Source organism: Ursus maritimus, unplaced genomic scaffold (genome assembly GCF_017311325.1).
Source record: "Ursus maritimus isolate PB19 unplaced genomic scaffold, ASM1731132v1 scaffold_11, whole genome shotgun sequence".
In the NCBI taxonomy this organism is placed as follows: domain Eukaryota; kingdom Metazoa; phylum Chordata; class Mammalia; order Carnivora; family Ursidae; genus Ursus; species Ursus maritimus.
Window position 1 is genome coordinate 4,096,699 of NW_024423453.1, and position 21,372 is coordinate 4,118,070.

At 40.4% G+C, this 21,372-nt stretch overlaps 1 long non-coding RNA gene across 4 annotated transcripts in view; it reads left to right on the top strand.

Moving 5' to 3' along the window:
* The window catches only part of LOC103661730, a 102,556-nt gene that overhangs the window by 51,689 nt on the left and 29,495 nt on the right, over positions 1-21,372 (top strand). For all 4 annotated transcript variants that reach the window (XR_005833856.1, XR_005833854.1, XR_005833855.1 and 1 more), the window contains one exon: positions 20,441-20,533. This is a non-coding gene — a long non-coding RNA (uncharacterized LOC103661730). The remainder of the gene's footprint in view (positions 1-20,440; positions 20,534-21,372) is intronic.

Genomic DNA, 21,372 nt, shown 5'->3' on the forward strand with positions numbered 1-21,372 from the left:
CGCCATTCCACTGATGCTCCATGAATCCAGTTGGGTTGGGCTGAGTTGGTTTTGTCATGGTGAAGGAGAAAGGAAGCAAGAAAGAAGGGTCCTGGCTAGGCTGCTGCCATAATGACTAAACGTGACTCTAGGTAAGCTAGTATCTGAATCCAGGTATGTTTGGACGCCTCCCAAGTGAGAAACTAAAGGTTATCAGCAATATCAAAGACTAGCTTTAAAAGTGTAAAGGAGCGGGGGAAGGGCATAGATGGAAAGGTGTGGTTTGCTTTCAGGAGTCTTAAGTGACCCAATTCCAGGTGATGTAAAGCTAGAGTATAATCATGGGAATGAATGTGAATGAATCAGAGTTAAGGAGGCCATACAACTACAAGATCCTTCTGTATTGTTTCTTGGAAGGTCAATGCCTGGCATAGTTTAGATGCTCAATATTTACTGAATGAATGAATGAATGAATGAATGAATGAATGAAAGGATAGCCGCAAAGAAACTACAAAGTAGTGGGACTTTCTGTGTGGTTTGTGAGCCTTTATCACTCTTTTATAATCCCACTGTACCCATAATCAAATGAAGAAGAGGTAGCGTGAAAACCGAAGTTGGCCCTCCCAAATGAAAGCAAAGTGCTCCCCTGAAGTGACTCTCTGATTTTGGAGAGTAGGGTTACAGGGGCTCAAACATTTGAAAGTCTTTTCAATTGGAAGAGAAAAGAAAGTTTAGCAAAAACAGTTACTGTTATTATGGATGAGAAGAATGGTGATCAAGTTTAGAAATGACAGTCTTATGTATGTTCTGTTGTTTGTTCATTTCCCGTTACATGAGTTAACACCTCTATGCTCCTTTAGCAAAGAGAGTATGCATAGTCTGTGTTTCGTGTGTTACAGGGACCCAGGCTTGGTCAACACTTTCATGCTTTGAAACCTGTAATCACGACATAAAGTCTTATTTAAGCTAAGTCATGATTATCCTTCACGAATGGAGTATAAAACAGAATCCTGATTCATGAATCAGTTCATTGTTTTTCCCTGCTGATGCTTGATTGTTAGGTATAACATACATGCATGCCGAGTGATGAGAGATGAAACAGCATGATGTAATCTTGCTGCGTTTCAAAGAGTAAAGCCTCCAGGGTATTGGTAAACACACAGCTAAACAGAGCTTCACAATACACTTCTGTGTTTTATGGTTCTGTCAAAATCAAAGGAAATGTATTTACTTTGGAACAAATAATTGTGGGAAATTTCTATAGTGTCCCTGTGGCTTGTTTTTCATAGTAACTAGAATTCCCTTTGGTGTGTGAATAACATTGTATAAGTAAGCAGTTTTGGACAAAAGACAAGATGTATTCCAGCCTTAATTATGGTATAGAGGAGTTTTACCCTAGGCTTCTTCACTTGTCAGGAAATAGCCATGGAAAGGTGCATTATTGTTCCACAGTTAACAGAATTAAGGCTCTTAACTGAATATACTGTTGGCGAAATATAAGGAAAAGGTGATTTCTCAACTCTGAGTTCTTAGATCATTAAAACTAAAAGATGCCCTGGCCCTCTGTACCTTGTTCCCTTTGTGACTTTGCAGTAGAGGGGGTAACCTCCATGTGACCTGGCTGTCTGGCTCTGGCATTTTCTATGTACTTCCAAACAGCATTCAGCTCTTCCCTGCTTAGCTATGTGACACGAAGGTAAAGAGTCACTGTAAGGAGCTCCTTCTTAAGAACACACCCATAAGAGGAGCGCTCTAAGAAATAAAATCTATGAACCAAGAATTGTTGACACTCTCCAAGTCATACTTTCCTCCCACCTTTCTTCTAATGTAATTAAACCTTAACAATGTAAATTTTTCTAAAATGACAGAAAGACTCACTCTTTAGACACTTTCAGATGTCACCCTACTCACAAGAGGTAGAAATAGAAATGTCCTTAGTTGTCTGAAACCTGGAAAGACCAGACAGAGAGACCGCACCCTCAGTTTTCTGAAGGCTCAGTTGATTCTTATACTATGATTGAATGTCATTATTCTAATTATAAAGCACTTATATTGTGAAACTGGCAAGCATGGGGTTAATTGATGACATTAATACGGATATGTCAAGGCAGAAGTAATGATACACTTTGGAAGACGAGAATGCATTAGAACAGATTGTCAGCAGAATCCCAGTGAAAGTGAGTCATAGCAAAGGTGTGGACAGAACCAGCAACAGGTAAAAAACTCTAAAACTCATGAAAACATATTATTAATCTTGAATTTTATTCTGCCACTGTTAGAAGAGTATATGTCGTGGTCCTCGACTGCAAAGACTAGAGATTATAGACATATTATATCTGCATTCTAGATATGTTTTCCCCAAATTTGTATAGCTTATCTTTCTTCAGAATAATGAAAGAATGAGTTAAGTTGTTTCATTGCTATTCCTGGGAACTACTTTTATAAATAAAGACTACTGTATGAACTCTAAGACCCGATATGATTCATTTCACGCAAAATGGATTTATACGTTATAAATCAAAATGGGTATATAAAACCCATATATTGTATTAGAGTATCTCAAGGAACAGGAAAAAGAACTCACATGATTTGTAATTTACATCCTGAAGTTTCTTTCTTTTTCTGAAAAACAATTAAGAACATTTTTTTCCTCCTTTTAAATCAACAACACACAATTGTGAGAATTGGGTGGTGTGTAATTCTTGTGAGAATTTCACTGAGAAGGCCTGACTCTATCCTATTTAACCTTGGTTTCAAATGATTCCTCTAGTATCTTGTATTTTCCTTGGTGATCTGTGCTAAGTACGGCACTGTTATTAGACCCACATGGCTGGAAGGCAACTCGCACAGGCATAAGATACGAGTGGGTGGCCAGGAAGTGGAAATCAACGAGTATAGGTTTCTTTCAAGAAGTTGGCAGGGAAAAAAAGAAAAGAGAAAAGAAAATGGATGGTAGCTTGAGGGGTAGCATATCAAGGGAAAGCTCTTTCAGGATGGGGAGAGAGATTGTAGCTTGCTCGTAGGCTGAGGGCGAAGGACCAGTGGAGAGGGAGAAAGGGAAGAATCAAGTGAATGATAATTGATCTGGATGCTCCAAGAGGATGAACTGGCTAAGATCAAGGTCACAAGCAGAGTGGTTAGCCTCGGAGAGTAGGGACCTGTTCTGCTCTCTATGCTGGGAAGGAAAGATGGGAGTTTAACAATATTTTGAGGAGGAGTGGGCAAGTTAAAAGAGCTATTCCATGGCTTCAGCTGAGGTAATGGGGTAGGAGGATTTGGAGAAAGGAAATGATGTGGAATTGGCTTTGTAAGGAACATAATTGGGTTTCACTGAATGAAAGGACTGTTGCATAGGAAAGGTTGCCAGTTGAGATTGGATTGGATTTAATGGAACTATTCAGTTTTTAAATCATTGTTATCGTTATTTTTAATTTTTCTAATAATAGACCCTTGGGAGAAGAAAATGTGACTATGAATGGTTTGAAGACCCAATTTAGAATGTGAGCTAAGAGAATTAATGGCACTAGATAGAGATACTGAAATGGCATAAAAAGGACCAATGAATAGTAAGAGTAGGGAATGTTTTAGAAAATGGAGGAAAATGAGGGCAGAGAGCAGGTTTCATAGGGATTAGAGGTTATCATCAATGAGGGGCATTTAAGAGTTTGAGATCTTGGAGGTGAGCAATTCCAAGTTATAGATAACCAGATCTTGGGGGGGGGGTCTGTTTATGGGGCAGACGAGTAGAAAGGTTGATGTGCTCAGGTTATGCAAGAAACGGGGCTTAGAAAGGAACACATAATGGACATGAAGGTGCCTGTAGGCTGTGAGCTTCTGTTGTATCAGTACTCATCTCCTTGATAGCACTCATTATAATAAATAGTGTTCTCTTATTATTATGTGTCTGCTTTCCCCCCAGACTGCTAATTCAAAGAACTTGAATAATGTCTTATTTACCTTTATATTCCTAAGTACATGATGCAGAGTTTCATGCACCTGTTAAATACAGCATAATTGTTAAATACGTGAGTAAGAATAAAATTCAATTCAGGTATATTTATGAAAGAGCAAAGAAACATGGAGGCAAAAAAATGGAGGAAAGCGGTATATATGGATGGCTTTGAATTCAGAAGTAAGCAGATGTTGAGAGGTGACTGAACTAGGTTTGTGATTAGAATATGCTCGTCTCGGGGCGCCTGGGTGGCACAGCGGTTAAGCGTCTGCCTTGGCTCAGGGTGTGATCCCGGCGTTATGGGATCGAGCCCCATGTCAGGCGCCTCCACTATGAGCCTGCTTCTTCCTCTCCCACTCCCCCTGCTTGTGTTCCCTCTCTCGCTGGCTGTCTCTATCTCTGTCGAATAAATAAATAAAATCTTAAAAAAAAAAAAAGAATATACTCGTCTCAAACACGATGAGTTCTGGGAGAAGTGGTCACCATTAGAAAGGCTTGTAAGGGAAATGGTATCTTCAGGGAGAAGCCAGCATTGAGGAGAAAGGACGAAACGTGTGTTTACACCGAGACAGAGGTTCCACAGGGTATGTGGAAGAGCCTGGTGGGAGTGCAGGAATTCATGTTGTGGGGAGGAGTGGAGTTGAGCCAAATTGGAAATAGAGTATGGGTAGTAATGACAAAGGGTGGAAATTTCCATGTAGGGCAATAGTCCAGGAATAGGAAGGAGGAAGGAGATTGGGAGGCAGGCTGAAGATGCAATCGTGATTCTGACAGAGTTTGTTGAAATAATACTAACATTTATCGAGACCTTTTTATGTGCTAGGTAGGCATTGTAAGAAGCACTCTATTATCTCATGGGTTTCCACAGCAATAGTATGAGATAGATAATATGATTTCTATTTTCTGGAAGGAAAAGTAACCTACCTAAGGTCACACTGTTGGCCTAGGATCCAAACCTCCAAAGCCTATTCTCTTAATCACTCATTATGCATTTAGCCTTCAAAATAAACCCCCAAGTTCCAGCAAGTAGTGTTGATTTTTCACAGACACTTCCCATGTGTCATTCAGGGGTGAAAGTTCTAAGAACCCAGGAGATTTCAGGCCCTTGTTCTTTTAGGTAGTAATCAGGAGAAGGACATTCATTTTTGGCTAGCCTGGGGTGGGTAATCTTCAAAGCTCCATGGTGAGTCACAGCTTGGGAAAGCGCCTCAAAGACGGAGACAATTGCAGCATGTATAGATTATTGATTTCATTTATTTTTCTTAAGAAAGGCCTCGGTAATTATGGAAAATGTGTAGCTTTGACAGAAGAAACAAATGCCTTGTTTAATAACACATTAAAAAAGACAAAGGCATTGATGAACTTCCATGAAGCGATCGTTGTGTGTGTGTGCGTGTTGCAGAATGGGAGAAATAACAGTTGTCTGTGGAGGTACATGGTTTTGATAGGACGTGAGGCAGAACCAAGTGTTTTCCTCTGGTGACAAAACTGGAGGGAGCCCAGACTAAATACTCTTAATTGTAAATTCTGCCTCATGTATCTGTTTGAATGGGCTGTGTTGTGCTCAGTGAGAGGGCTGAGCAAAGACAGAAGGGCCTGTGGGCTGTCTGGCACGCACAGGAGAGAGACAGACTGGTCCAGTGTCTGGGGTTGAGTGAGTTGGAGTGAATGGGAAGATGGAAACAGGGACTCTAATTGAGCACCAAGAGCTTCGCCCAGGGGCTCAAAAGTTTATCATGTGAGGGCGAAGCGGGATTTAGAATTGGGAGAATATTGTCAGGAAACAGAACACGTGACTGTGGGCTTGGATATGCTCTTCTGGCACCCTGGGTTATTTCAGCCACACGGTGGTCCTCAGTCCTGGGTATGTGGAAAGAGCCGTTCACCCTCCAATGCCTGAGGCAGTGGGAGGAAATTTGGCTTGAAAAACAATTCATAACAAACTATATGAGCCATTTTTAGTGTGTGTTCTGGGGACACGTTGAGGAGTGTGCAACTGCTGCCATTTTGGCTCTCTCTGAGCCTCGGTGTGTTTGCTTGCTGGTCAAGGGAGTCCGTTTACAATCCACTCTGCTGCAATTCATGAATCTGGCTCACCTGAAAGATCTTTATTTCGTAATTATTTGACACTACGCTAGGTAGTGCATATGGCAATCTAGATCTAGACTCTGCTACTTTGCAAGGGAAACGTGACTTTAGCTACGTGGATGAGTGTCCGTCACTCATCTAAACACGGGAAGAATTAAACGTACCTTCCAATAGTGTTGTGAGAACTCAGCGAGAGTCCGCGGGCAGAGTGCACAGCACAGGGACTGTCACACAGTAGGTCTCCAATAAATGTTACTTACCCTCCCCTTCTCTCACGCTTCCGTGCTGGTGTGATTCTGATCACGTCTGTTTGACTCAGCTGCTGCACAGCCTGTCGGTTAGAGATACTGTATTTGCCATCTGTCTCTAGACCATTCAGAAAAGAGGGTTGGTATTTTGAATGCTCAAGGAAATGTGTCTAGATCAATGATTTAAGAAATGGCTATGTTGAAATAATTTTTACCATTAAAAGAGTAATAGGAATATCTGACAGAGGAAAAAAATTCCATAGTTTTGTTGAGAACCCAAGAAGACATAAGGGGAGTAGTGTTGAAATGGTTTTCCAAACCACTGTGAAACTTCTAGATCACAACACTTTGCAAAATAACCATGTGGAAAACTATTTATCAGTATAATTAAAGCTAAACATACATATACCCTATTACCCAATACTTTTACTCCTGGGTATATACTCAGTAGATATGAGTACGTATGTCCATCCACTAGAGGACATGTACAGGAATGTTCATAACAACTTTATTCGTAATGACTCCAAGTGAACAGCCTGTATGCCCATCAACAGTAGAATGGATGTTTAGTTTGTGGTATTTTCATATAATAGAATACCCACAAGAAAAAAAGAACAAATTAATGATATATACAATATCATGTATGAATCTCATAGATATAATGTTGAGTGAAAAAGTCAGACATAAATAGGACATGTTGTGTGTGGTGAATTAAAAATGGCCACATATTTTTTTTGCGACTACTCTCAATAGGATACAGAATTTATATATTCCTCCCTCGAATATCAGTTGCTGTTGTGACTTGCTTTGACCAATGGAGTATGGTGGGGGTGGGGGGCAGGAGGGGGAACAACCATTGTGTGACTTCTCAGCCTAGGCCTCACCCTCTGAGAACACGGATGCCACGTGATAATGCCTAGTCTGACCTGCTGGACACACACAGCCCAACTGACAGCAAAAACCACTAGGTATTTATTTGAGTCTCGTTAGATCATGAACCACCACACTGAGTTGCCACATGACCACAGGCACATGAGTGACCCAAGCTGAGACAAGCAGAAGAACTTCCCAGCTGAGCCCAAGCCAAGTTGCTGACCCAGAAAATTAGGAGCAAATAATGGTGGTAGTTTTAAACAATTAAGTTTTGGGGTGGTTTGTTATTTTGGAAAGATAACTGTTACAGTGTTCAGTACAAAAGTTCAAAAATAGGATAACCTCTAACGATAGAGGTCATAGAAGCAGTTATCTTTGGTGGGACGCTGGAAGGCGGCCTAAGGAAGCCTTCCCAGAAATGCTTTACTTATTGAGATGGTCGATGGTCACACAAGCCTATTCACTCAGTAAAAACTCATCAAATTGTACGGGTGAGCAATGGAGATGTTTGTGCTTTACTATATGCACGTTACACCTTACCTGAAACACACACACACATACACACACGAGTGCACATGATCTGGAATCTTGAGAGATCCAGGCATGGTACTAGGTGGATGAATTAGCAAGCAGGAAAGCAGGGGCAGGCAGAGTCAGCGAAAAACCGGAGACTGATAGTCAGACTGTTGAAGAGGGAGGCCATTCATTTAAAATATACTTTTTACCCACCTACTTTGGACAAACGCTTTGCTGGGGATAAATACTTGAATAAAACACAGTCTGACCTTGTAAATGACATGTGCTAAGTAAGCCAGGCCAGGCCAGACAAAGACAAAGGTAAGAACTAAATGGTACTATTGTACCATAACTAATGGTCAACTGAGGACATAAAATGTAATTAAAAACTAGATTATAAATCCCATCATCGTCTTTGAGAGAGAAGCTGAGTAAGTACTGCTTATTAAAGCTCAGATCCATCAACAAACCTACAGAATTATGTCATTTTGTATAATATAGTTGTGTTTGTGAGACTTGAAGCTACCCCTGAGTTTAGCAATTGTCAAAATTGAAAGTGCTGCCCCTCCCTTGGTTAGACCACATTTTAATACTTTCGTCAATGAACTTTACATTGCAGCATATCAGAGCAGAGAGTGGTTAAACAATTTCATTCATCCTTTATTCACTATCGAGTACAATGTTAAGTTTCTAGAAAATATGACACTGCACTCAGCTTCCACAAGAGGTAGAATTGTTCAGTGAGCTGGGTGAAGGCTGAGAATGAAGCAGAAGAGAGCAGGCTGTGAGGTGGAGAGGTGGGGTTCCGATGACATTGCTTGAGCCTCCAAATGCGCTGTACTGAAGCATGCGAAGTTTTCCTTTACTATATCTTTGGCTTTTTGTCACTTGCAGGAACCCTAACCTTGAGTCAGCTTGACTGTCCTTCCTCCCGCCTGCCCCTCCTTGGCTGCTAGCTAAACCCTTACTGTCTCTTCCTAGGCACAAAACTATCTGGGTTTATTTTCTTTCTTCCAGGCAACTTCGTACGGAGCGAAGGTGTGATAGATGAGGGTGGCCAAAAGACTGGAAAATAGTCACAATGGCAAGATCTAGAATGTTTTTTATTTGAAAATATGAATTCTAGCTGCCATCTTATCAGTGACCCAGATGCTTGGCGCTGGCAGTGTCGTAATTACTTATATGTGGATATAACTTTACTACACACATATGTTAAAGATAAAGCTTGGGGTATGGTGAGCAAACAATAAACAACTTTAATACATTTGCTTTCTCTTTTAATCACTTAGTTAATTAACCTATTAACTTCCCATTGTGAATTGTAACCACTTGTATTTTCTTAAGATAATTGGAATCATTGCTATTTATCAAGAGGTATGCTTTAGTTTATTATGTGTTGCTGGTATAACTAATTTCTTACTTTGTAGTAGACCTTTATATATGTGAGTTTCACGTATTTCAATTCAAGGAAAACTTAACTTTAGTCACAAGAAGTGCCAAGAGAGGAATAAGATATGGCCCTTATCCTTAGGGAATTTATAACCCAGTGAGAAAGACAGACATATAAACGGTGGAAATCAGTCAGGACATGATGTCAGTGTCATCTAGTGGTAATATATGTAGTCTGTTATCCAAATGTATATGCAAGTAAAAGGAGAGAGTTCAAAATTAGGCAGGCAAGGAGAAGCTGTGGTTCTCCCACATGCTGTATTATGATCTCTTTCTTGCTTATGTCCCAAGCTAGAAGGTGAGTCCCCATCGTCAGGCTAATGTCTTATTCAGCTTGTATGCTAGACCTTTGCACAGTACCTGGATTAAAAGTGTCTTGCTGAGTTGCATTAATATTGTAGCTGTGTCCTTGGTTCATTTAACTTTACAAATACATACCATTTCCATCTCTCTTGACCGCCGGCTCCCTTTCTGTAGTTCAGAGGAAACAAGCAGATTCCTAAATCTGCCTTTTGCTTTTAACATGTGCTGGGCATCAGGCCAAGCAATGGCCAGGTGGACAGGCAGACAGGAGTCTAGAAAGTTTATACCAAAGGTCAAGGAAAGGTGGATGGCCTTGGGTTCAGCCAGGCATGAGATACATGATGGGCCCAAATTCAAGAAGCCAAGAGACTGGGCAGGCAGCCAAGGCAGCTCTAGGAACAGAGTCAGAGGAAGGGGGGCTGTGGGCACAGGTGAATGGGCGACTAATTCTCATGCAAGGCTCCAGTCAAGTCAAGAGCTTACTCCTTTGAGAGTAAAATTCAATCTTAGGAAATGGGAAATGCAGAGAGCTCTTGAATGAAACTGGCTGGCTGTGTTGTGAAGCTCCAAGGTGGTTCCTTAAGGCAGCTCACTCCATATTTTTTCCTACTGACAACGGGATCTCACTCACATGAACAAAGCATCATTCTTTACAATACTTGTCTAAACAGAATTCTGACAAATGAATTCACAAGTAGGTACTTCCTGTTTATGTGCATTAAACAAAGTTTACTTATAAATTTTAAGTCTAAATCCAGTGGCAAAGCTGGATACAAAATATATACTCATGCATGTTTATAGGAACCCCCCCCATGCATGCATGCACAGAACTAGAGAGAAAATATCACCAAATCATTAGGCTAGGACCTGAAAATATGGAGCAACACACACTAGTACTTTGAATCTTAATTTATGGAAACGAGCATAGGGTTTCTGCCAGGGACACTGAATCCACTTAGCACACTTACGTGTTGTGTGGCTCTGGGTTGGACTGACAAATTTGTAGCAATTGCTCAACATTAACCCTTAGAATTTATAGTTAAGCTCTTTGAACCTGACATTAAATTTCCTGAATCAGTATCACATTGTGCTACGATGGAATAACACGGACTGTGTTTACCCTTCTGTATTAGACAACTAAAAAAAGGGCAAGAATATGTGAAACAATAATGTTTAGTTATTTTAAAATATGCAGTTAGAGGGGCGCCTGGGTGGTTTAGTCGGTTAAGCGTCTGACTCTTGATTTCGGCTCAGGTCATGATCTCAGGGTCGTGAGACTGAGCCTCACGTCAGTCTTCATGCTCAGTGGGGAGTCTGCTTAAGATTCTCTCTCTCCCTCTGCCCCTGTCCTCCTGTGTGTGCCCTCTCTCTCTCTTTCTCAAATAATAAATAAATAAATCTTTAAAAAAATAAAATAGGCAGTATAAGACAGTGATCTCTTGAGAGAAGAAAAACAAACAAAGGGAATCCTCTGATTAGCCCAGCTCTCTGCCTGGTGAATGTTTCCAGGATGTAGTGCTGTCCTCCCTGAGTTGAGGAGAAAGAGGAGGCGTAGGTGGCCAGAATTCTCGGGGCTAAGTACCAGAAAGGAGAAAGCTACAGAGAGAGAGACAGAAATGTTGTGGAGATATGAAGAGGGTATCTTCAAGTCTTTAGCTGAGTACTGGTCAGTGTATGTATGTGAGGAAAATTCTGAGGCTCTGGAATCAGTGGAAAGACTTAGATAGAACAATCTTTGGTGCTCACACAGAGCCAGGAGTAATTTCTCTTTCTACCTCTCACAGTGGACAGAACTCTTGACACATAGGACATTCAGTAGGCTGCTCAGAAAGGCCTTTTCTTAGTTGTGGGGTCAAGCCCTACACTAAATATTACTGTGGACCTGCCTAACAAAGATTAAAAGCAAGCCTTGAAAGGCTCAAACTGTTTCTAAGTAACTTAACTTTCCCACAATAATGTTTAAGAATTTTTAAAGGAACACAACAACAAAAATCTATCACTCTACGACCAAAAATCCACAATGTTTGGTGTCTAATAAAAAATGAGAATGTATGCAAAGAAATGGGAAAATACATAATGTAATGAGCAGAAAAATAAATCAATAGAAACAGACCCAGAAATGACATTGATTCTAGGATTAACAGATAAGGACATTAAAAGTGCTATTATAAATGTGCTTCGTATGTTCAAGAAATAGAGGAAAACATGAGCATGATAAGGAGAGATATGGACGAGATGATAAAAAAGACTCAAATCAAACCTCTATAGATGAAAATCAATACCTGAGATGAAAAATACACCAGATGGGATTAATAGATTAAACACTGCAGAAGAAAATATTAATGAATTGGAAGACATAGCCATAGAAACTATCCAGAATGAAATAGAGAAAGAAAAAAGACCACCACGAACAAACAAAAAGAAAACAAAGAGAAAAAAGACCAAATGGCATCAGTGAATCTTAGGACATCATTAAGTAACTCTATAGCTATTAAAGATGATGAATTAATTAAAAGTCTTCCCGCAAAGAAAACCACACATCCGGGTGACTTTACTTGTGAATCCTACCAGACATTTAAGGAAAAACAATACCAATTCTACATAAACAATTTGGCCATTCTTAAAAAGTTGAACATATACCTACCGTATGACCTCGTCATTTTATTCCCCATTTACCCAAGAGAAAAGAAAGTATATTTCCCCCTGAATACTTAATCTACAATTGTTCATAACAGCTTTGCTCATAAAACTGGAAACAACCCATGTCCTCATCAGTAGGTTAACAGTTAAACAAACAGTAGTATATCGGGTAATGGAACACAACAGGAATGAGTCTCAAAATCATCATGCTGAAAGAAGCTAGACACAAAGGAATAGATAGGCAATACCGCATTATTCCATTTACATAAATTCTAAAATAGAAACACATTTACAGTGACAGAAAGTATATCAGTGGTTGTCCGGGCACGGGAAAGGAGAGAAGAATCAATTACAAAGGGTCCCAAGGAAACTTTTGAGGGATGATGGAGATGTCTGTTATCTTGATTGTAGTGATAGTTTTATGGGTATCTATATGTCAAACTCATCAAATTGTATACTTTAAACATGGGCAGTTGATTCGGTTATCCTTCAATGAAGTGTAAAGAGAGGGAAGGAAAGAAGGAAGGAAGGAAGAAAGGGAGGGGAAGAAGGGAGGAGGAAGAAAAAGAGGGGGCACTGGGCAGCTGCATTTTGGATATGTGTCTCCTTTGCCATTGGCCTGCTCAAGCTGGTGGGCTTTCCTATTTACCAGGGGCAGGTCTGGATCCAGGTTGAATTCCGTAGAGTGTTCTGCTTGGTCTGTTGTGGCTCCTAGGATATTGGCAACGAGAAGCAGCTCTGGTTGGCCACTGGAGCCACAAAGAGACGGTGACTGCCTTGGATTTGTGCCTGTGGCTTCTTCTAGAGAAACCATCTAAGACTGTGACAGCTGGACACTTGAGTGCAAGCCCTCATTGCTGCAGATTTTTGGGGGGAAATGACAGCAAGGGCGGTAATCCTTGAATTTTGGATAATTCTCTTTTTTGGTCCAAAAGTTCTCCCTCAGTTAAAAATCAACTGCATAGAGAAAGGGAGAAACATTTTGTTGTGCGACTTTCTGAAGTACCTGAAAGAGAATGTAAAATTTTTGAAATGTTTAAACTTAGATGAACGTTTGTGAAAGAAGAATAAAGTCCCGGTTTTTGCATGTCCAGAAAGTGTGTATGAACCACCATGAGAATCCTCGCTGGCAAGCAAAGTTTCTGGCCTACGATATCCTTCTATCAAAATAAATATTTCTCCAGCAAGGAGTTTTCCTCATTTTCCTCTTTGTAGGCTGGATGCCCTCCCATTGCTGAGCTTCCAGAACCCAGCAAGAAACCGAAGGCTCTTTTGTCTCTCTTCTAAAGTAAATTTGAGTTATCTATCATTATCTAAGTGATTATATACTTTTTAAATGGAAGTTTTGTAGACTAATAATTCCTAGGTTAGTGGTTTGTAAGTAAAGCTGATTAAAATATTTAAAAGTACTATATGTTGGCTAATTGAACATAATAATAAAAACATTTGAAAGTAGAAGACTAAAAAAAATTGCCTGAATCCCTGATGTTACTTTTTTGGTTTTTTGGGGGGGAGGGGGGGAGTAATCTGGGGAGAGAAAAACCAGGAAAATAACGTTAGAGAGAGTGTTTGGGATTTAAGGAATATAAATGATTATTCTCACTTGAATCTCTTTTCCATAACATCTAGTTTTACTAGTGTATTAATTGGCCCTGGTCCTGGGGATGAAAAACCGCTAAAATATATTATATATAAAACAAAATGGCTTAAAAATTGCAAGCTTTCAGTAAAGGTCAAATGAGCAAACTTGAGCTTTCAGTGGGCAAACGCTCTTCTTCACCGCCCTCCTTTCTACCACCTGTTATGTGGGGATCACACCCTTCTTAAACCTGTCCATCCCTTCACTTCAATGATTCTGGATTCTTCCGGTTTTGAACTCTACGTTTTGAGTCACGTGTGGCTCCTCCTTTCCCACAGACGCCTATGTGCCACCGTGCAGTCTCTCTTTGGGAGAGCTCGTGATTTCTAACTGTCTACCTCCAGCCCTAAGCTTCATCCTGACTAGATACCTTCGTCTGCAAGTCCCTCACGCTACCTCTTACCTACGTCACCAGCACCTCCCACCTCAAAATACCAAAGGCGCCTGCGTTCCCCGCCGTGCTCCGCAGCCTGAGTTTCCTACTTGATTTAGCAGGATGAACAGCCTCCTAGTCATTCGATCAAGAAGTACTGGCACCTCCCTTTACTTCCCATACCGGTGATTTATCCAGGAGTATTTTTAGTCAATGTGCAGAATATCTTTCTTGGCGTTCGTGCCTTCGGGCGAGTGAATGATTGGGGTCCTGACACTTCCCCACCTGGATGAACTATAGTCCTCCCTACTTTTTTTCTGCCTGCCAACATACTTTCTGCTCTTCGTGAAATCCTTCACACCTGCTTGAGTTTTCTTCTTAGATTCTAGCTTGGTTTCTGCAGCTCACTCATTCGCAAACTGCGGTAACTCAGGATTGCCGTGGAATTAGGCCCAGCTCCTTTGTTAGGCGTTCGAAGCACTCCTCAGTCGGACAAACGCTCCATCCCTAGTTTCTTCTCTAACCCCAGCCTTTCGTGCATCCCTGACGCATCTTCACTCTTCAGCACCTTGCCGTAGACCTTCTTCCTTTTTCTTGTGAGGCTTCTTCTTTTGCACCTGTTAAAAACCAAACTGTTTCTGACATTGTGCAGAAATGCTCTTTTCTAGTAGAGGTCAACTAGATGGAATCAGTTCTTGCTTCCCCTGAGAGAGTGCTCTGCTTGCCCATCTGTTCTAGCACTCATGCTGTGCTTGGTGTGGGGTACATTTGGCTCCACAGCTGGCCTCTATGTTCCTAGAAAGTAGAGACTCAGTCATCTTTGTAACTCTGATAGTGCTTAGCCCACTGCCTTGCATAGAAAAGCAAGGTTTCCCAGGGCACTGATAGTTGTGCACGGCTCACAACGCAGAGGAGTACTCATGCTATTTATCCTCTTGTATTAAATGTACTTAGAATCCTTGCATAACTATGTCCCAGGTACACAGACGGGGGATTTGTGCATGAAGCCCCGGATACTAACTGCTGACCACACACCAGGTTTGGATCGTATGTCCATCTGTGGACTGGGGTCAGGGTCAACCTCAGTATATCCTGAGAAGGGGAGATTTTCCCAGGAGAAAATCGGGGGCTCTTAAAGGCAGAAAGGGAGATGGATCCTGGACAGGAAAAAACAACAGAGGAATACTCTAACTTCTTAATTATAGACTCCCATAATTCAAAACATGATAATTTAGTAAAGGGCTAAATTTTAATAATGTTAATAGAGAAAATGTTTATTTAAAAAATTAGTGCCATGAGTAAAATTACAAACATATTTTTTAGTCTATGTAACAGAAGGAACTTTAAAAAATAATGCTAATAAATTGTCTTCAGTCATTAGGACATTAATTCATTCATTCATTTTAGAAATTCCTTTTGAGTGTTTAGCCAGGCATCGTGCTAAATGCTACAGGTACAAACTCTTTAAGATTAGGTTACAGAGTCCCTAGTTGACACCAGTCTCGTACACTTCAGGCTGTTGAAGTAAAAACTCTACCTGATGGTGTGGACAGAATTTCATTTATGTCTTCTCCTGCAGGGTAATGCAACTTAATTTCTTTAAAAAGTGTTTTGTAAGAAGCATTTTGTAACTTAGCATTTTTAATTGATTCATCCTGGCTTTGCTTTTAGTTAAGCCAAATTAGTAATTTGACCAAACGGTGCATTTCTCTAGCTTCTTACGCCTGAAGAGTTCAAGACGACCGTATAAGGAGGCAAAAATTCTTATACCATTTGTATTTCTTTCATTATGAATAAACTTTGAAAGACGTGTGATCATACCTTCTAATGTAACTCATCTGTTCGGTGCCCAGTCTCTAATCTGTGCTGAGTCCTTTTGTTTTTGAACCAGTTACGCTGACACAAAGGCAGTCTTTCTTGTTTCAATTATATTGAATATTCACATTATTTATTAAAGGAGGATTATGTAACATTTAAATGAAGGCTCAATCCATAAAATACCTGTCACCGATGAAAACATGTACATGGATAAGCATAATGCATTCATTTAGAGGCTATGGATCCGCTATCCCTCAAGGAATGTTATAAACCCACGTGGTGTCCCTGGGCGTCGGGATTGGCCGCAGCGTCTGTGGCTGTAGGAGCCAATGTGGCCCACGAGCTCCCCGCTGGCTGCACATCTGAACAGCTTCAAGAGTACAAGTTTCCCCATCAAAGGTTTGGAATAAATTACACTAAAAAATTGGCTCCAGAAAGAGTTATTTTGGATAGGACAAGGTGAAGCTCTCATGAGGTGTGTTAAATGAATCCCTTCTGTGCAGTAGGTGTCTGTGGGAGAGTTGGTGGGGTGGTTAAAGGCTGTGGGGGAAGTGGGAGAATCCAACCCCCCACACAATTGGCCAGAAAAACCGAGTCTACTGACTGGACAAGGGTTTGAAAATTCAGTTTCTTAATAAATGGCTTTATAACTTAATAGGAACACATATCTTATAAACTAGTAATCTTTTTCCTGATACTCATTTTCAAAAGAGTATCTTTTCCCTTCAGTGGAGTGCAAGAGCCCATTTGTACCAGCTTATGGGAGCTGATTGTTAAGTTTTTAGGAATTCTGTGAGCCACTTGTTAAACACAGCTGCTATTAAAATTAAATTCTATAAACTTAGAATTACATAAGTTATATTAAAAGCAAAGGTAATGAATACCCCCAACTCACCACTTTTAAATTATTCTACTACATTTTAACATGATCCATGCTCTTGACGTTATTTACATCTATCATACGTGTATGGTGGACAGATTATATGATGCTGTGCTCCTTCCTGTCTCTTCACGACCGCGTTCAAAGACACCACATTGGTAGTTTGAAGTCCGCGTGATGGGAGTATTTACATCACAGAAATTGGCTACAAATCATGGCTTAATTTATCATTTTGTTGATAATCTAGATGTAAGGAAGTGATGGAGAAAATATTAATAACATTAGATAATAAATTTTAATGTGTTTTGTGCCTGTGTTCCTTCCATTGTGGATAGCCCTCCAAACTGAGGAAATAGCTTCTGGTATTCAGACGCCATTGTCCGCTTCAGCAAAGAAGCTGCTTCCATCATCAATGAACAAGTATCGTTCTGACATCTGGCTTTGTTGTTTATTACTCCTTAATATAAATGAAAATATTAACCAATATTCATGTGGGAATTATACTTGTTTGATCATTATAACCACAGGTAGCTAAGGGTACAGCAGTAAGATAAAAATCAAGGAAAACATTTTGTGAGAAATCAACTGTTAATATAGAATTTCTAATTCAGAGGCTTGATTGTTTTATTTATACGTTACAGCCATTCTTTATTATCAATAAATTTACATTAAACTTATGCATGTATTTATGTACACATTTTCCTAGAGAGCTGATCGTTGAACTTTTACTAGCACACCGCTACCCGTAAATAGAGTTGAGTTTCCTACTCTTACTTAGAGTTTCCTACTCTCACTACTCTATTTTTCCAGAGCCAGAGTCTCTTTCGTGTTAGATACGGGGGGACGATCTATGGCGCAGGTGAGGGAGAAAGGTACCTGGCCCGCTTGAGATGGCTGTTGACAGCCCTCCCACCCCAAATTAACTACAGCTTTGCCAGAAGAGAAGAGAAAATCATACCCCCCCCCCAGGCCCTAAATGTGGACCTGATTCATCAAAAAACTACCTGTGAAAAACAAAAGAATCCAGTTTTTTCCTTGGACTGCATTCCCGTGGCATTCTTTTTCTCTAGTACTCTGAACCCGTGGGGCCATATTCCATCTCCCAATACGTGCTTCAGACCCTCTTTAGTTTGCTAACCTGTTATAACCCCTTCTCTTGTATGTGCCCCCACTCCCAGCTTAATGGTCTGGTATCTCCTGATGCTACCAGATCTAGTCCACAACATGTGAGGTGGACTCAACCACCACCACTCCCCACCCCACCTATCAGGGAGAGCAATCTGGAAGCCTAATCATGGGCACTGGTGTATTCAGACACCGGTGCTTCTTGGACTCCATTTGATCAGTGGCTTTGCCGGGGACAGTAACCCCAGGGACACTGGTAGGAAAAGGAGACACATGGTGGTGGCCACATGGTAGCTGAGATGCTAGTTTGTAACCCATTTGAGGTGCCCCTTGGGTTAGTCTAAGTAAGAGGGTAGAACTTGGTGTTTAGAGGAGAATTGGGCTTAATATTTTATACTTTCGGGGCATGGTTTCCAGCATGCTGACTTTACAAGAGGGTCTGTCTTATCCTGATTGCGGTATCCTCCTAAGAGCTGCACGGTGGGGAGACTGTCTGGGCCAGTGGGAAAAGACTGGAAGTCAGGGGACCTGGCTCTTCTCTCACTTCTGCTACTGATGAGCCCTTTGGCTTTGGACAGGTTATTTTACTTTTGTGGAACTTGGTTTTCTATCAAATGATCTACAGTTTCCAGTAGTAAAGATCCCTTCTAACTCTGTCATCCTATAACTCTTTGTCTTTTGTTTTACAGTTCGAGTAAAAGAAGCACACATCTTTGGTCAAAAGTCAAGGGCAGAGTCTAGCATCTTGGTCATATCAATTCTTTGAATACAGGCTTCAAGTCCTTTATGGCAGTAGGCATAAATCATAAATAATTCCAGGCTACTACTCCCAGATTTCTTAGAAGGATCAGAGCACTGACATTCTTTGGCAGATGAAAAAAGAAACTCAATTATCTGGAATGCAAAGAAAAAAAGAATATTCTCTCTTGTTGAAAATCTTTCTGAAGGGCAGTAGCAGTTTTTCTTGCTTTAGTAAGAACAGAGAACATAGCAGTATTTCTTCCATTATCATGGCTCTGTTCTGCTTCAGGATTAAAATTCTGAGTACGTATGATCATTATGCATTCAGTATCACAAGCTCTGCCTGTAGAAGATTTAAGAGATTGGCCTGAATGTTTACTGTTTCAGGTGTACATGGAGATGTTTATATCAGTTATATCTGTGGTCTCTGTGAGTCACTTAAAATTTAGAACTTTCTCATAAAAGTAGGATGACAAAAAAATTTAAAATATTTTCTTGGAGGGTGGTGGTAGTTAGCGTTCCATTTCATTGAGTTCTGGTTAATTAAGGCTCTGAGATGCTTAAAGAATTCAGAAACATAAAAACATTTGTACTATGTTCCGAGTATCAAAGACTACAGTTGTTATTTAACAAGACAGTTGCTCATAAGCAAATGTTTTCAGATTCTGAGACAGGAGACACAATGTGCCGCATCAGCCTGAACTTCCCTGTGCGGGAGCTGCTCCTCTCTGACATAGCTATTTCTTCAGTATGGGACCTTGGGGTGGTCCTGGCTTTATTCGATTTAATTAAAAGTGCATGTTTGAGCACCTTCTCTGTACAGTGCTAGACCTCAGTGAGCTTGCACTCTAGTATTCAGGTATAAGTCATATTCCCCACCCAGACCATGACCAATTTCCACGGCAAAGGAAGAGAAAGGGAGGGTGAAAAAAGATGACAAAGAAGAAAAGAAAGAAAAGAGAGAGAAAAACAAAGGAGTATGATTAGTCATGAAGAGCTTTCGCTTAATTTTCAGTAGGAGAAGAGAATTCAAATCTCGGGAAGAACAAGAACACTTGCCTCTCTGCTTTTGGAGGAGCCAAAGTGGAGCTTTTCGTCTCGTGGGAATCATAGGCTCTGGGGGTCAACACTATGGCATATAGTTCGTCTACTGGGCTGCTTCGACTCAAGGTTTTCCTGTTCATTGTCAAAAGTATATCATAAAACTCTGTTCCTATTACAACACCGTTTCGGTCATGCAGGAATTAGTGTCAAAAAGAAAGCAGAGTTTAAACATTGAGCTACTCACCTGACGTAATTTAGAGGTAAACAAGTTTCTTGGTGACCTTGGATGTTGGCAGCTTTTTGTGTATTCTCAAGTTAAGAAAGGAAGCTTCAGGCTTCATTCTGGGCTAACCAACCAACCAACCAACCAACCAACCAACCAACCAACCAAAGAAACCAAATCTCTCTCCCCCACCTCCACAATTGCACTCCTGTCAAATGCACGACATTTCCCGCCCCACCCCAGGATTGATCTCGCGACACAGCCATGCCCTGATTATGTCCGTGAATTCATTTCATCAGTTATCCAGATAGCTTACAACTTCTCTTGCGGACCTGTTAGCATCTTTACCAATAATGAGAGAAGAGGGTCTCAGATAAGTTTATTTGGCTATATATTAGCAGTTCTTGAATTAGTTTTAATGGAGAGAAGGTTGAAAGTAATGGACAAAATAAAGATTTTACATTATTCCTGCATTTCAGTTGTTTATAGAAGCCCTAACCCATGTTTCTGTGGGTCTTTGGAAAGTTATCTTCACTTCTGTATTTTTAGCTCTCAAGACCAGTTCCGGCACATGGCTGAGACCCAGACTTGCAAGGTGGTGGCGGCGGTGTTGATGTGCTGTGCCCCCTGGCTTCCTTCTAGGTAAATAAATCAATACTAACTCTTCTGAGCCTTTCACCTTTCTTTTATTTTCACTGTGGAAAAGTTTAGGTAGAAATATATCTGTCTATCTGTATCATGCGTATTTTTTTTGTGAAAAGGGTAATGGAATACAGAATGCCACACATGGGTTATTCCCACTATGAATTAGTCTCTTTTATCTGTCTCTGACCAAAACAGATGTTGGCAGCCTTTCTATTCCAGCTCTCTAAGTCAGACTAAGACTATCAGTTCCGCTTAGGAAAGCTGTAGGGAAATGATTTAACTCTTTCAATAGACCCTTGCTAGTTTTTCCCTTGGTTCCTTTTGATTATAAACTACAAACAAAATTAGAATGCATCTCTATGCAACAATAAAAGAAAAATAGCAATATTAAAAATACATCAATACGACTCTAGAGGGAAGTGATTTTTATTCAAGGACTTTCAAGAATTCTGACACTGAAAAGACATCTTTGCTTGAGGACGCAGCCGAATGTGTTTCCAACTTATAGTCAACGTTCATTTGCATAGAATACCAAAAGAGCCATTTTTTTTTAATTCAGAAAAAAAGAGTATCTCTCAGAGAGCGGCAGGATGCATCCTGTAAGGATTCTACTTTTTCCTGTAGAAACTGACCATTTAAAAAAGTCATTCTGTGATTGGTGCCGAAATAAAGCTCTTGTACCAGGATTCTGCAACAAAATGTAAATTAAAGGAATGTGAGAACCGGAGAGACTACAAGGGAAAGAAAGGATCAAAGGGTGAGAAAGGAAGGGGAGATGATTAGAAAAAAATGTTTAAGAAACACATAGCATTTCAAGAATTTACTGTGGAAAGAAA